At 42.6% G+C, this 17,373-nt stretch overlaps 1 protein-coding gene across 1 annotated transcript in view; it reads left to right on the top strand.

The window, feature by feature from the left end:
* Positions 1-17,373, top strand: part of GRIN2B (glutamate ionotropic receptor NMDA type subunit 2B) — a 528,935-nt gene that overhangs the window by 348,151 nt on the left and 163,411 nt on the right. The window lies entirely within an intron of this gene.

Below are 17,373 nucleotides of genomic sequence, written 5' to 3' on the forward strand. Positions count from 1 at the left end.
CCATAAGGGTGGTGTCATCTACATATCTGAGGTTATTGATATTTCTCCCAACAATCTTGATTCCTGCTTGTGCTTCTTCCAGCCCAGTGTTTCTCATGATGTACTCTGCATATAAGTTAAATAAGCAGGGTGACAATATACAGCCTTGACGTACTCCTTTTCCTGTTTGGAACCAGTCTGTTGTTCCATGTCCAGTTCTAACTGTTGCTTCCTGACCTGCATACAGGTTTCTCAAGAGGCAGGTCAGGTGGTCTGGTATTCCCATCTCTTTCAGAATTTTCCACAGTTTATTGTGATCCACACAGTCAAAGGCTTTAGGTCAACAGTTAATCAAATGCTGACATGTGGACTGGAGGCTAGAAAGGGCAGGAGGAGAGAAGCAGAGACAGGGAGCTGGGATGGTCAGGAATGGAGAGGGGGAAACTGGATTGAGACCACAAGCATGAGTGAGATTCCTATTGAATTCAATGGGAAAAAATAGAATAGAGGCAGGGAAATGCAGGTAATGGTCAGGGGACAGTGAAGAAGCCTCTTGGCTTCAGCAGGAGTTCATACAACACACAGAGAGACAGGGCCAGGGCAGAGAGGACTTTGATCATGGGCAGACTTTTTCTGTACGTAACAGAGAGTCACTGGGGTTCTTTGAGCAAGCAGCCCTAAGAGGTCTTGTCGTAAGATGAAGTGCAGGTAGTATCTGGAAGGTGGGGGCGATTGATATCGGGCTGATGGCCCAGTAGAGGGCTGCTTTAGGTGTTCGTCTACCAAGTGACGAGGTCTAGTCTAGGATGAAGGTCATGGGACTTGAAGGGAAGGGCCAGATGCAAGAAGTATGTTGTAAAAACGGGACTGTTGTGGGGGAAGGGGTGGGTCGCTGAACATGGGAAACTAGGAAAAGGAAGATGGCAGAGACTCCTGGAAAGTTTCAAGACCACAGGAATGAGGCCAGTTAATATTCACTGTGAGCTGGGTCATAAAGAAGGCTGAGTGATTAAGAATTGGTGCTTTTGAACTGTGGTGTTGGAGAAGACTCTTGAGAGTCCCTTGGACAGCAAGGAGATCAAACCAGTCAATCCTAAAGGAAATCAACCCTGAATATTCATTGGAAGGACTGATGCTGAAGCTCCAATACTTTGGCCACCTGATTTGAAGAGCCAACTCACTGGAAAAGACCCTGGTGCTAGGAAAGATGGAAGGCAAGAGGAGAAGAGGGCTACAGAGGATGAGATGATTGGATGGCATCACCGACTCAATGGACATGAGTCTGAGCAAACTCTGGGAGATAGTGAAGAACAAGGGAGTCTGATATGCTGCAATTCACGGGGTCACAAAGAGTGGGACACAACTTAACGACTGAACAACAATATGCACTGTGCTCTGGGCAGCATCCCAAATGCTTGGTAAATATTAACCAAGTCAGAGAGAGGAATTAGAAGGTCAGTTAGTGTGAGGAAGAAGATAAAGCAAATGCATTTCCAGCCCTAAGAGTTTGTAACGGGGGAAATGTGAGCAGAAATGGTGATTGAAGGGTGAATGTGGGTGATGGGAAAGAGGTGGGAATGCAGGTGTAGAATCAGAACTCAGAGGAAGAGTTGGTTCCCTGAGGACGGCTGAAATGAACAGAGACGCTATAATTTCAGGGTTCCTACAAATTTTCTACAAAACCTCAAATAAGGGAAAAGAGAAATTAAAGCAGCCAACCAAGAAGGGAAAGAAGGAGCAATGGCAAGTAAAGGAGAAGAACCAAGATAATGATGAAACTTAGACTAGACACGTTTCCAAAGGCGGGGTGTGTCATGCGGCTTAAACCTGGGACGAGATGCAGTGGATGAGCACCAAGGATAATCAATGTATTTGATTGTCCAGATCATAAGTACAGTTCTGCCTCCCTCATGGAGGACTGCTGAGAGTTGATTGCAGCTCCAAAGCAATACTTTAAATATTGTATTTTTTAGGTCCAGAGAGAGCTTGAATATTCTGTGCCAAAGCAGGATAAAGTTTTTTTTTCCCCATCTTATCTGAGCCAAATAAATATTCTAACTCTTGTTGTCTGCCTCTAACAAGAGCTCCAAGAATACAGTCTTAGACTTTCATAACTGACTTCCTCCCAGAGCGTGATCTGAGAATTAATTTCTCTATAAGTTCAGTCAGGCTTACTGCTTTGTGGTCTGTCTCCTGTTTTCTTATAAAGAAAATTAATTCCATTTCTAGACTGTTTGGGGGTTTAGTGCTTGTGAAATGGCAGACTGACAGACCCCAGAGATCTGGAGTTCTCTTGTTATTCTGTGAATGTATCTCCTGACCAGCAATGTGCCTCCAGTCTTCCTCAGGGCTGTGAGAGCCCAGGTGGTTCTCACCTCTTCCCTGAAAACTTTCCTTAATGGTGCTGGCTTAAGGGACAGTTAGAAGCAACCGATGGACTGCTCCTTGGTGGTCTACATAGTGACTGAGTACTCAGGCTTTGAGCCATTCAGAACTGGGTTTAGATTTTTGTTCTACCATGTTAGGAGTTGGGAACTTACTTCCCTCTTCCCTGACCATCACTTCTGACAACAGTATCGTTAGTGGGAGGAACATGGGTTTTGGAGCCACTCAGAACTGAATGCGGTCAACTCCCTGTGGCACCAACCTTGGGTTTTCATTATCATGTGATCTGTCATTTTATAGCATTGCTGTGACAATATCATATAATGCGAAACATCCAGAACAGAGTTTGGCATGTGCTCAAAAAATGGTAGCATTTGCTAGAGGTTTTATTTTTATTTTTTAATTGAGTGACCAGAGCAGAAATATGACTTCTAAGCAATTTCACTTATAAGCTAGAAAGCCATGAGATTCATTTACCTTGGGGAGACAAAATTCTGAAAAAAAGGGGGGAAAATATCCATCAGCTTATTTTGTACATAATGGTAAACTCCAGCTGGTGATTTAGCTGATTTGACTGGTTCTGAGAAAGCAGCTCATAAGAGCAGCCTGATCTTTGTGCTCATGTTGCAAAGATGAAAGCACAACAGAGGGAGGAGCCAGAGCTGTGGCAAACTGTCAGACCCTAAGAGTGGTGGTCTCATCGCCAGAAGACAGGGGAACCTGGCCTGGCCTTGACCGTGTTAAGTCTGACCTGATAACTGAGCACTCAGGTAGAATGGTCCCACCAGGAATATAGAACTGAATGAAGGTCAGAAAGGAGATGGGAGCTCCAATGGAGATTTTGGAGGCCTTGGTATCGAGGTGATGATGGTTGATACTTGGCTGTGAATGTGTCTTCGAGAGAGAGCAGCGGTGAAAACCTGAGTCTTGAGTGCCCCAAGTTAGGGATTTCCCAGCAAAAATGGACAGGAGAGGGAGAGAGAACTGGTTCTAAAGGTATAGGAAGAACCAAGAAATTATCCTACTTTAATCCACAAATAAACAAAGGAAAGGGGAGTGCTGAAAATGTGGGAGTGTCATCTGTTAGTTGTATAATGTCAGGAGGAATAATGATGAAGCAAGAGCTACTGATTTTGTTTTGGTTATTGATGACCTCGTAAGAACTGTTTCTGTAGAGTGATAGAGACAAAAGCCTAACTGCAAGGGTTAAGGAGAGAGGGCTGGTGAGGAAGTTGGGGCATCAAGTCTCAATTACTTTTTTTTTAAGTTTGTAGTAAAAAGAGGTAGAAAATGGAATTACTTTGCAGAAGTTGGAAAACAAATCTCTTTGTGACCTCCCCTGGCTGAGAAGGAGTTAATGTTAGATCTGCACAGTAATTTCAGAAGCATTAAAGAGCATGTTTCCATGGCAACATCAACCTACAGAGGGAGAGAAAGAGCTAGGATCCCCTGACAAAGAAGGAACAGCCGAGTTCTAGCCCCCACATGTACAGCAGGGAGAGATGATTACATGTTTCTTTCAGCTTCCCTGTGAAGATGCAGTTGGGGTTCATGTGCGCTGTCCTCTTGAGGACCAGGAAAGAGGGAAATGGGGTTGGATTTAAATAAACTCTTGCTCTCACCTTGCTTCAAATTCTGACTCAAGGGTCAAGCCACGTTAGAGTTATTGGAACAGATCAATGAATGTCTCTAACTAACTATCTAAAAATAGTTACATAAATAAACAAGTTTGATCTTCCCCTGACCTCTCTGCTCTCACTTGATCTAGAAACTGTGCTATGAAGCACTGTGCTTCAGAGCAGCACTCATAGAAGCTCTAGAAACACAGGCTGTGTTTGACTGATAACCTTGGCTCAGCATTTTTGCACTGTCGTTTCTATCTTGATGTTTTCTCCTTGACAAGATATACATTTCATCTCACTATTTTCAGGTCCCTCGTATCCCTTTTAATACTGACAGGTGTACATTTCCGGTACCTTCAAACTCAACCAGACTTTAAGAGGTGGGTCCTCTTGCGGCACTGAAGCCAAAGAAAGCTCTTTTGCAGACCATGCTGCAGGAGCCACATCAACAAACTCGTTGTCGCTAACTTTCCCAACAGGTCACTTTCTTCACATCCATATTTTGTTCCATGTTGCATCTGGGACGTGTGTATCTTCCATTCCCCTGGTCTTTCCTTGGACCATAGACTCAGTAAATCACTTCACTTCCTATATGAAAGGGCATTATCCTTGGGACAGGCGGTTCATGACTGCATCTTCTGAAATGAAGATGTGCTCTGGAATGAGGCCACAGCCTCCACCACCCTCTGCCTCGCATCTGTAGCATGATGAAATTCTGAGACACCCGTCTCCCTGAAAGACATCATCTTCACCCAGATAACCTGAGTCCTCTGTCTGTTGGAAATCATCTCCTGCCCCTGGAATGTCTTCCTTCTTTTGACCACTCTTTTCCTTTCATTCAGTGCAATTGCTTCTAGAAATTTCTACTTAAAGATCTGTACCAACTGCTCCTGAAAGACTTAAGTCAACTCCCTTTTTCCATGGATGACAAGACAGTTCCTCGTAACCTCATTCCCAGTCCCTGTAACTAGAGTCATCTCACTAATTCCTTTGCTTACCTCTTCTTCTTCCCTTCCGTAGAGCTGTTGCAGGGAGCTGAGGAATTAAGTGCATCAGAGCTACAGAGCGGCTAGGTGCTTTGTGTATGGAGGGATTGCCAGTCTGTTGGTCTTGTTGGCCATCTCAGGTAGAGGAGAGGGTAGAAACGGGCTCCCATGGCAAAGCAAACTGAGGAAATGGAGAAAGGTCAAAAGGAAGAGAAAAACCTCCTTCTCCCCTCGCTTTCATGCCCAGGTCACTTTGGATTTCTGACCAGAGGTTTCTTCTTGGGCATATGTGACCAGGGTTGCTTTCAATTAAGTCGGAATGGTTCACAGGTAGGAAAAGGCTTCTGAGCAGAGCTGGATGTCCTAGAGAAATCTTTGCCAGTCATTGTTTGGCTGATTTTGGCATAACCCCTGAGTAGGTCTGCCCGCTCGTGAGCTAGAATGGATGTCCACAAAATATTAGTAGGCATAAAGTTGAAATCCCTGAAAAATATTAGTAGGCATAAAGAAGAAATACCGAATACTCAGTGATCAGCTCCCCTTTGATCTGCCTTGGCATTTTCTCTGGGAAGGTTCACTGCTTAGTTCTGATGGCCCACGCTGGGCTATATTCCAGTATATTGAGCACATCGTCTAGGGAAGAGAAGAGGGATTTTATTCAGGGCTTTGGAAAAAGAAAGCGGCTTTAACTTACATGCAACGTGAAAACATGAGCTTAAAATGAATCCAGGAGAGTTATTTGATTCCTTCCCACTGGGACTGTCACCTTTCTCAGTGCCTCTGATGACTCTGGGTTTCCCGTCACACCTTCACTCTCCTCACCCATCGCAGAAGTGATAAAGGGCCGCGGACATGAATACCAGGAGGAATTCCTTTCCCGTCTCAAGTTCTGTGCACAGTTCCCTAAGCTTTGGTGTCCAGCACTCTTGATTAATTGGCATCGCCAGTTTCTAAGGAACCCACAAGCAGAAGCGTGCCCCGCCAAAGGGAATTTTAAAGAGAATTACATAGTGTTCCAATCAGGGCTCTAGAAGGTCATAATGGGGGTCATTTCAAGGAGTCATTTATTCTAAACTAAAATTATGAGGTTATGAGCTCATCTTTTGCCTTCCTCAGAAAGCGAACTTTACATTGAAGTCGTACGATTAAATGATTCCCCACTGCAAAATACCTCACAGGGATAACCAATCACAGGAGAGACAACAGACATCCCCAAGCCTGAACGGCTGGAATATTGTGGGGGTGGGATGAATGTGCTGTTAATGGAAAAACAGATCCAGAGACTGGGAGACCAGACTCTGAACTTATCCTGCCAAAGAGTGGCAACATCTACCCAGGCAATATCTTCTGTTAAGCTTTAAATATGGAAGGTCAGACTGTGATCCAGAAGTCCCTGCAAACTCTAACATTCTCTGGTATCCAGGCAATACTGTTTTAAAGGTAATCATAATAATAACACCAGCAGCAGCTAAAACTAAAGGCTCATTATGTACAGGTGCGTGTGCCCTCACAACAGTCCTGTGAGGTAAGTACTATTATTGTTCACATTTTCATAGTGAGGAAACTGAGGCAGGGAGAGATTAAATAGCTCATGATATCACGCAGCTTCAGAACCAGTCGAGCAAGGACGTGAGCAGAGGTCAACGGGCTGCAGAGTCCTTGCCTGTCCACACCGCGCTGCACTGCACATTGCTAATATTGGGGGGGAGGTGTGTGTGATACATACTGCATTTCTCTCATCTTCACTTCACATATTCTGTTTCTCCCTGTGTTTTATCATTGCTGTTTTTTCGTTTTCTTTTTTATTAAAGTATGGTTGATTTGCAGCATTGTGTTAGTTTTAGGAGTACCATTTCTCCCTTCTGTGTTCTTTCTACTCACTCCTCATCACTAAGCATTTGAGGCATTCAGGACTTTTCATTCATTTGAATGTTGGTATCTTATAATGAGAACAAGCTCCTGGCTTTGACCCCAGATGAAAGAGTCCAGAAGAGACTTGTCCCCTGGCCATGACCTGCCACATTGACCACGCTTGGTGAAAGGAGACAGACATGAGGGTGAAAAGGTAGACAGCAGGCCATTGCAACTGGGGGCAGAACCTCTTGGAGCTCACTGAGTTTACATTTGGAGGAAGAGGAAATGCTCTCTACCTTCTTATATATCTGAGCAGAGATTGTCAGCAACTCTCAACGATGCCCCTCTTTTTCTTTTCATCTTGTGTGTGCTCAGTTGCTCAGTCGTGTCCAACTCTTTGCAGTCCCATGAACTGTAGCCCACCAGGCTCCTCTGTCCATGGCAATCTCCAGGCAAGAATACTAAAGTGGGTTGCCATTTCCTCCTCCAGGGAACTTTCCTGATCCAGGGACTGAACCCACGTCTCGGGCACTGGCAGCTGGATTCTTTACCACTGAGCCACCTGGGAAGCCCTTCTTTTGTTTTAGATAAAACTAATTCATGGCATTCAGTTGTGAAACAGAATTTGGGTAATAGAGCTCAGAAAACCTCATTGTCAGGCTCAGGGGTCTGAGAAGACTCTTTCCCTGCAATAGTTGGGAAGTTCACGCATCACCACTTACCCTCAGCCAGACTGCTAAGGGGCCGAAACACAATCCTTTTTCTTAAGATACTTTAATATCTCATTAGTGTTACACTACAGATTTAGAATTTCAATAACTGAGTTATGGACGAGCCCAAACGTGAAGCTTTTATGATTTGTAAAGAATGGTTCATAAAATGAATGGCATAAACACCACTTCAGAGAAAGTGTTTAGTCCACTGGCAGACAAACTATTTTTAATTTGCCTCACGTAATGATAAATTAATATTACAGTCTGCTCTTTAAATTAGTTTTTCCTGAGGTTCTAAGTATCATTTTGCAAAAGTGAGAAAAGGCCTGCACTTGACAGCTTGGGAAACTGGTATTTCTAATTATTTTGTTCAATAGCATGGTTTAGTGTTTTTATATTTGACATTGTGGCTCAAAGGAAACCTTTAAAACTTCTTCAAACCCCTTTTCCTCAAAGAGAATACCATTGATGACCAGAATAAAATAATTCACGTGCCTTGAGAACACTGTCACATAACCTAGGAACTGACGGATCTAGAATTTGAACAGAAGTGGTCTGATGGCAGTGTCCTTGCCTTAAATGCCATGCACACTGGCTGCTGCTGCTGCTGCTGCTGCTGCTGGTGATGGAGTATTATTTAGAGCACACTACATTCATTCCCCTCTACTTAGCTTATTTTTCCTATTTTCACTTAGTTTTTTTTCTACCAGCATTTAGGGGCATTGTCTATGTTGTTCACGTGAGTGCAGGATATCTTACTAATGAGTTACTTCTTCTGAGTCTGATCCTAGAAAAGGCTATTGGTAAATCCTAGAGAGAATTGTTCCCAGGCTATGGTCTGCCACAACGACCACATAATACTGAGTTGGCCATTTTAGATTCATTTTAATTATTATGAATTTCTATGCTGGGGAAAAGTCAGAACTTTGTTTAATTTCCCAAACCATCACAAGGAACATCTGAGTTTTAAATATTTACCTTTGTCTCCTAATACTGGTCTCTAACTAAGTAGCTTTTCAACGTTTTCAGTTCAGTTTAATTCAGTTGCTCAGTCGTGTTAGTCATGTCTGACTCTTTGCGACCCCATGGACTGTAGCATGCCAGGCTTCCCTGTCCATCATCAACTCCTGAAGCTTGCTCAAACTCTTGTCCATTGAGTCGGTGATGCTATCCAACCATCTCATCCTCTGTTGTCCCCTTCTCCTCCTGTTTTCAATCTTTCCCATCATCAGGGTCTTTTCCAATGAGTTAGCTCTTCACATTAAGTGGTCTAAGTATTGGAGCTTCAGCTTCAGCATCAGTCCTTCCAAAGAATATTCAGGACTGATTTCCTTTAGGATTGACTGGTTTGATCTCCTCACAGTCCGGAGGACTCTTAAGAGTCTTCTCCAGCACCACAGTTCAAAAGCATCAATTCTTCAGTGCTCAGCTTTCTTTATAGTCCATCTCTCATATCCCTACGTGACTACTGGAAAAATCAAAGCTTTGACTAGACAGACCATTGTCAACAAAGTAATGTCTCTGCTTTTTCATATGCTGCCTAGGTTGGTCATAGCCTTTCTTCCAAGGAGCTAGCATCTTTTAATTTCATGGCTGCAGTCACCATCTGCAGTGATTTTGGAGCCCCCCAAAATAAAGTCTCTCACTGTTTCCATCGTTTCCCCATCTATTTGCCATGAAGTGATGGGACAGGATGCCGTGATTTTAGTTGTTTAAATATTTACTTTTAAGCCAGCTTTTTCTTCTTTCACTTTCATCAAGAAGCTCTTTAGTTTTTCTTTGCTTTCTGCCGTAAGGGTAGTATCATCTGCGTATCTGAGATTATTGATATTTCTTCTGGCCATCTTGATTCCAGCTTGTTTTTCATCCAGGTCAGCATTTCACATGATGTATCCTCAGTTCAGTTCAGTTCAGTCGCTCAGTTGTGTCTGACTCTTCACGACACCATGAATCGCAGCACGCCAGGCCTCCCTGTCCATCACCATCTCCCGGAGTTCACTCAGACTCACATCCATTGAGTCCGTGATGCCATCCAGCCATCTCATCCTCGGTCATCCCCTTCTTCTGTCCTGCATATAAGTTAAATAAGCAAGGTAACAGTAATCAGCCTTGACGTACTCCTTTCCCAATTTGGAACCAGTCTGTTGTACCGTGTCCAGTTTAACTGTTGCTTCTTGACCTGCATACAGTTTCTCAGGAGGCAGGAAAGGTGGTCTGGTATTCCCATCTCTTTCAGAATTTTCCACAGTTCGTTGTGATCCACACCATCAAAGGCTTTGATGTGGTCAATAATGCAGAAGTAGATGTTTTTCTGCAACTCTCTTGCTTTTTCGATGATCCAGTGTTTATGTTCGCAATTTGATCTCTGGTTCCTCCTTTTCTAAATTCAGCTTGAACATCTGGAAGTTCACAGTTCATGTGTTGTTGAAGCCTGTCTTGGAGAATTTTGAGCATTACCTTGCTAGCATGTGAGATGAGTGCAAATGTGCGGTAGTTTAAATATTCTTTGGCATTGCCTTTCTTTGGGATTGGAATGAAAACGGAACTTTTCCAGTCCTGTGGCCACTGCTGAGTTTTCCAAATTTGCTGGTATATTGAGTCCAACACTTTCACAGTATCATCTTTTAGGATTTGAAATAGCTCAGCTGGAATTCCATTACCTCCACTAGCTTTGTTCATCCTGATGCTTCCTAAGGCCCACTTGACTTCGCATTCCAGAATGTCTGGCTCTAGGTGAATGGTCACACCATGTGGTTATCTGGATCATGAAGATCTTTTTTTTTTTTTTTTTTTTTTTGGTATAGTTCTTCTGTGTATTCTTGCCACCTCTTCTCAATATCTTCTGCTTCTGTTAGGTCCATACCATTTCTGTCCTTTCTTGTGCCCATCTTTGCATGACATCTACTATTTCTAATCTTTAGAAATAGAGATTTCTATTTCTAAAATTGTAAATTGTAAAACATTGTTCCTATTATTTTCAGGAGGACATGCATATGATACAGGAATTGTTAAAGAGACCGGCAAAAGCTTTTTGAAAAATCTGTGTTTTTTTTTTTTTTTCTCTTTCTTTATTTACTTTTGGTGCCTGGGCAGGGACTTAAACCCTGGACTCTCAGATTAAAAATTGGTTTTTGTCATTTAGATGATGGAGTTTAGCAGTGTAATAGCTGCAGTATTAATCAGGTGAAGCATCAAGACAGAGAACATCTCCTAGGAGTTGTGTTCTTCCCACATCAGGCAAGTGAGGTAGTCTGAGTTTTATAGATGATGGTCTATTTTATAGATGAAGGAGCTAAATGCTTTAAAAGGTAAGTGACAAACCAAAGACACAGTGACAAAGTTACAGGTTTTCAGAGCTGGAAAATCATAAGCAAAGGGGTCAAGAATTTGAGTCTCTTCCCTGGAACTGTGTTTCCTCCTTCATTACTTTGCTCTGAATAGCTGGAGAATGGAAATTTAGAGCTATGAAAAACTCCACATTTTTTAATAATTTTTTTATTATTAATGGAAGGATAATTGCTTTAGAATTTCGTGTTGGCTTCTGCCATACATCAACATGAATCAGCTATAGGTATACATCTGTCCCCTCCCTACTGAGTCTCCCTCCCACCTTACACCCCTTCCCACTCCTCTAGGTTGTGACACAGCCCCAGATGGAGTTCCCTGAGTCATACAGCAAATTCTTACTGGCTATCAATTTTACATATGGTAGTATATATGTTTCCATGTTACTCTCTCCATTCGTCCCCACCCTCTCCTTCCTCCCTTCTACTCGTGTCCCCGAGTATGTTCTCTATGTCTGCATCTCCATTACTGGCCTGCGAATAGGTTCATCAGCACCAGTCTTTCTAGATCCATGTCTGTGTGTGTTAGGTGCTCTGTCGTGTCTGACTCTATGTGACCCCATGAACTGTAGCTGCCCAAGCTCCAGTGTACATGGAATTCTCCATGCAAGAATACTGGAGTGGGTTGCCATTCCCTTCTCCATCTAGATTCCATGTATGTGCATTAATATATGATATTTGTTTTTCTGTTTGACTTACTTCTGTATAAGCTGTATAATAGGCTTTAGGTTCATCCACCTCATTAGAACTGACTCAAATGTGTTCCTTTTATGGCTGAGTAACATTCCATTGTATATAGGTACCACCGTTTCTTTATCTATTCGTCTGTTGATGGACATCCAGGTGGCTTCCATGTCCTAGCTATTGTAAATCATGCTGTAATGAACATTGGGGTACATGTGTCTTTTTCAGTTTTGGTTTCCTCAGAGTATATCACACACCTGTGGGCACCTTACTTTTGACAAAGGAGGCAAGCGTATGCAATGGGGAAAAGATAGTCTCTTCAATAAGTAGTGCTGCAAGAACTGCATAGCTAAGTGTAGAAAAATGAAATTAGATCACTTTCTAACACCACACACAAAGATAAACTCAAAGTGAATTAAAAACATCTATGTAAGACCAGAAACTATAAACTGTTAGAGGAAAACATAGACAGAACACAGTATGACATAAATCATAGTCAGATCCTCTATGAGCCGCCTCCTAGAATAATGGAAATAAAAACAAAAATAAACAAGTGAGACCTAATTAAACTTAAAAGCTTTTGCACAGCAAAGGAAACTATAAACAAGGTGAAAAGACAGCCCTCAGAATGGGAGAAAATAATAGCAAATTAAACAACTGACAAAGAATTAATTTCCAAAATACACATCTAACTCATACCACTCAATACCAGAAAAACAACCAAATCAAAAACTGACATTTCTCCAAAGAAGACATACAGATGGCTAATAAACATGAAAACATGCTGTGTCACCCATTATTAGAGAGGTGCAAATCAAAACTACAATGAGATATCACCTATCACCAGTCACTAATGGCTATCAAAAAATCCACAAACAATAAGTGCTGGAGCAGGTGTGAAGAAAATGGAAGCCTCCTTGCACTGTTGGTGGGGATGTAAATTGATACAACCACTATGGAAGATGGTATGGAGATGCCTCAAAAAAATGAGAATAATTTCACATTTTTGAGACATGATGTTGAGCAGAAAGATCACTGGTGTGGGGTGGGGACACCTGGATCCTCTTTCCAACCCTGTCATCTGATCTTGGTGAAAAACACAAACCCCTCCAGACTTCATCTGCTTCATCTGAAAATGAGAGGATCATCTGAGAGGATAGACTTGTCTCTCTTATTACCACATTAAAAGACATTCATTAAAAAAAAAAAAAAGTCCCTTGTGAGAATCTGGAGGGCACAATGTGAACTGTGGTGCCAGGGCACTTGGTTTGCTGGGGAGATTCTGGCAGAGCCCTCTCGGACGCCTCCCACACATGGTGTACTGCTAAATCATTGCAGCGGATGAGCTCTGAGTGGCACGGTCAAAGTCAAAGAGGCACACAGGCCTTTTACCTCAGCTTGACCCCATTCAACCCAGCGGAGGATGACTTTGGCCACAGGCAGCAAATGTGTTGGACCTGAGCCCAGCAGGGTTCCAAGACTTTCTCCACAAGCCAGAGTCAGGCCGGAAATGCGATCGGTTTTACTTTCTGCAGTTTGTATGAGGGGTCTCTGTAGTTGAGGGCACATGATGGTGATGTGAGAGTGCTAAGAGGCCCATCTGAGGCTCTGATTTACTGATTTCACTTTATTTACTGAGGTAACAAAAAGAACCCTGAGCTTGAAATAAGAAGACTTGAACTCCAGTCCTGAACAGGCAAGCCACTGTGGAAAGTCAGGTAATATTGGGGAACCCATTTTCTCCTGTCCAAACTGACAGTTCTCAATGGATGGTTTTGAAGTTTTCTTCTAGTTCCAGTAATCTGAGATTTCTGCAGTGTTAGAACTTTATGAGATAAGCCATCATTTGGCTTATGGGTCAAACTACATCCCAGAGACAAATCAAGCAATATTTTTAAATATACCAAACCTTGATGGGCCTTCCAAGGGACTAGGATCTTATGGGCAGAACTTCTGAATTTGAGTGCCACTTGAAGCTAGGCTTTCTCATTACATTCTTGAGGATGACATTTTCAGAAACAAACAGAATAGCTGTGGCATCTCTTAATAATATAGTCAAATCCTTTACTGAGGATTCATACACAGACGCTTTGAGGTTTTAGTTAATATTCAAAATTGACAAAGTGCCGCCAGATGCAAAGGTGGTTAGGTACTTTCAGGTCTTATGGAAATTTGAACTGATTAATATGACCAGTTGACCTAGTTTATCCTCCATATGTGGGAGGCAGATTCCATTTCTCCCATGTGTTCCACTGACAGTTCAGTCTTGGTGAATATAATCATCCCACTTTTACTCGCTGAGGTCCAAAATGAGGCAAGTTCCTTGCCTTTAGATGATTCTAATCAGGCTAGTATATTATTTGTGTCTAAATGTTTCCTACTATATAACCTTGTATTTGTGTCACATTTTATATAGTTTTTCTACCCCCTATTTCAAGTGATCATCACAACCTGATAAACTAGAGGTTAAAAAAAAAATGGTGTTTCCATTTTAAAGAGGGAAAAACTCAGGTTCAGGGCCAAGGTCACAGGTCTAGAAGTGACTGCACTCCCGATTATGTTTTCACACTCTTCATTACCAATGAATGGATTGGTCTGTCCCACTATTCTAAGGGCATCCTTGCTCAAGGCAAGTGTGTATCTGCAAGCTCCTCACTAATAGCTAAAGGTTGGCACGTCTCAGGGAATTACTCAGAAAAACACAATGTGAATGATGAATCTTTACACTGCTGAAGGATATGAATAATTAAAGGATACTTTGCAGGAGAGTGTTTTGTGTACTGTCATAACATTTTATTAATATTTTTGATAAGTAAAATATATGGGAAATGTCAACACAGAATAAAATGAACATGTAGAACTGGAATAAGGTGAACATTCTAGAGAGAGAAAAATATATAAGGAAAATCAAAAGGATTGGGAGCAGGAACAAGTAGAGAAATTTAACTGCAGAACAATTACCCATCAATGTGGTTTTATTTTCTTGGAGTTTGAATTTCCCAACCTATCTACTCAATTCAAGGCTATCCCTTTTCAAAGAAGTCATCTTGAGAGGCCATATGCTTATTCCATTCATGCTGATAGTTGCTTATATGATTTGGGGGCTTCTCTTTTATAATTGCCTTCTGAAATGGACACTTTCTTTGAAATATTCTTAATGGTGTTTTAGATAAAGTCAGAATTACTCAGAGACATGTCTGGTGAAAAGGAGGGTTCATTAGCCAGATAATTTCCATCTCTCCCCTATCCCTTCCTCCTCCTTCCTCTCTTTTTCTCCCTTTCCTTTAATCCCTCCCTCTCTTCTCCCTTCCCTCCCCTCCCTCCCTTCCTCTCTCCCTTCCTTCCTTCTCCCTCTCCGCTTCCTCTCTTGTGTTCTTCCAAAAAAGAGTCAAGACTAATTTTTTTCTACAAGTCACATACACTGCCTCTGAAAACTTTCAGAAATTAAAGTATAATGCCATATTGATGTAGTAAGAACCTATTTTCCACATGGATTATATCTGATGCTTAAATTCTGGTCTGTTAGTTTAAAATCATACTCCCTGAAATGAACTGCTTGGGACTTAGGTTAGAGTATTGAAGTTGTTGTAAACTACTCGAATATCATCTTCTCACTACTGATGGGTGGGAGCAGGCAGCAATGAGCTGAGAGGAGGAGCAGCGCAGAGGGTGGAGAAGATACAGATGGAGCCTTGCGTTGTTGAATCAAGGATGTTACACGTTTACCAACTGAAGGTGTCCAGAGATCACAGCTGAGAGGGTAGAGGGAGTGGGTTACATCATGGCACAGTGTAGCTTGGTGCAGGATCATGGATATTAAAGCTGCTGTGGCGTGTGACAATCAGAGTGGGATGCTAGAGAACACATGGGACTGGAAACAGCTCTTTTTTTTAATATAAAATTATTTATTTTAATTGGAGGCTAATTGCTTTACAATATTATAATGGTTTTGCTGTACATTGGCATGAATCAGCCACGGGTGTATGTGTGTTCCCCATCATGAACCCTCCTCCCACCTCCGTCCCCATCCCATCCCTCTGGGTCACCCCAGTGCACCAGCCCCAAGCACCCTGTCTCATGCATTGAACCTGGACTGGCAATTCGTTTCACATATGATAATATAGCTCTTAAAATGTTATTTCTGCTCCCAATTAGCTGGGGGCAAATAATTTGACCTCTTTGTGCTTCAGTTAGTTCCCTATCTATCAAGTTAAAATTATAGAACCAAATGAGCTCATAGTTTCTTCAAAGACTAAAATTCATTTCATAAGGGATTCGTTGTTGTTGTTGAGTCACTAAGTCATGTCTGACTCTGACCCCATGGACTACAGTCCACCAGGCTCCTCTGTCCATGGGATTTTCCAGGCAGGAGTACTGGAGTGGGTTGCCTTTTCTTTCTCCAGGGGATCTTCCCAACCCAGGGATCAAACCTGTGTCTCCTGCATTGGCAGGCCCATTCTTTACCACTGAGCCACCTGGCAAGCCCTTTATGAGGGATACATGATGAATATCTTCAAATGCTTGATGAGCTCCCATGTGGAAGAAGCATTAGACTAAGACTGTATAACTCCTAAGGAGGATACCAGGATCTAGAGGTGAAAGGGGAGCAGATTTCACCTTTAGGTAAAAAAGAACTGCCCAACAGTGAGGTGGCTGCCTTGGGTTAGGGAATACAGTGATGAGCTCCCCATCAGTGGAAGTATTCAAGAAGAGCTGAGAGGGCTGGTTTTATGATGTCATAGAAAGGAAAGATAAACTGCAGGAACTGGGCTCATTGATTATGAAGATCTCTTCCAATTTTGAGATTCTAGGGATCTCTGCTCTTTTGTGACCTCTGTTTTTGACTGCATTTGCCCTGGAAATGACAGGTTGAAAAGTCCCAGGCAGCTTTAGAAGCAGGAATGTGGTCCAGGAGGATTTGGTTCACAGTACCTAGACATATTTAGAATTTCCTGAAAGACCTACATCCTAGCAACCCTAGGTTGCTTAATCTAATGTTACCTGGTAGCCTCAAAGAAGAGGCTCACAGTTTTTGTTAAATGAGAAGACTTAAAGAGGAGCCTTTAGGCTGCCTTCTGCTCATTCTTCTTCTCCCCTTCAGTGAAGTAGAGAGCCATGGTTGGTCACAGTTTTGAAGCCTGTCAAAGACTCCAGACAATCCCAGGATGCCCATTCTGCTTCTGAACAGAGACAGGTCTCACTGCAGCATCAGGTGCAAGGCTCCAGAGTAGCATGTCATGTGAGTGTGGAGCTAGTCATCACTGACTCCTTGAGCCATGGTGGTGGAGGGACCTGAATTACCATCAGCATGGTTGCACTGATGCCATGGGAATGAGCATGCCTGTGGGAATTCCCAGTGAGGGAACTTCATCAGGTCAGAGCAGCCAGAAGGGGAGAATGGGGTGAGCTGGGGGTACAGGTGTGGAAAGACAGCTCCATTGGTCTGACTCTCATTATTAGCGTTTTTGCTAATTTACGTATCTGAACCTGAAGCACTCTGCGAAATGTCTTTCCCTCCTCCCTGGACCCCCACCCCACCTCTGCGATTTTCTGTTCACTATAAAAGTGCAAAGAGACATCACTTTGCCAACAAAGGTCTGTAAAGATAAAGCTATGATTTTTCCAGTAGTCATGTTCGGATGTGAGAGTTGGACCACAAAGAAGGCTGAGTGCCAAAGAGTTGATGCTTTAAAATTGTAGCGCTAGAGAAGACGCCTGAGTCCCTTGGAGAGCAAGGAAATCAGCCCTGAATATTCATTGGAAGGACTGATGCTGAAACTGAAGCTCCAATACTTAGGCCACTTAA

Source organism: Ovis aries, chromosome 3 (genome assembly GCF_016772045.2).
Source record: "Ovis aries strain OAR_USU_Benz2616 breed Rambouillet chromosome 3, ARS-UI_Ramb_v3.0, whole genome shotgun sequence".
NCBI classification, from domain to species: Eukaryota; Metazoa; Chordata; class Mammalia; order Artiodactyla; family Bovidae; genus Ovis; species Ovis aries.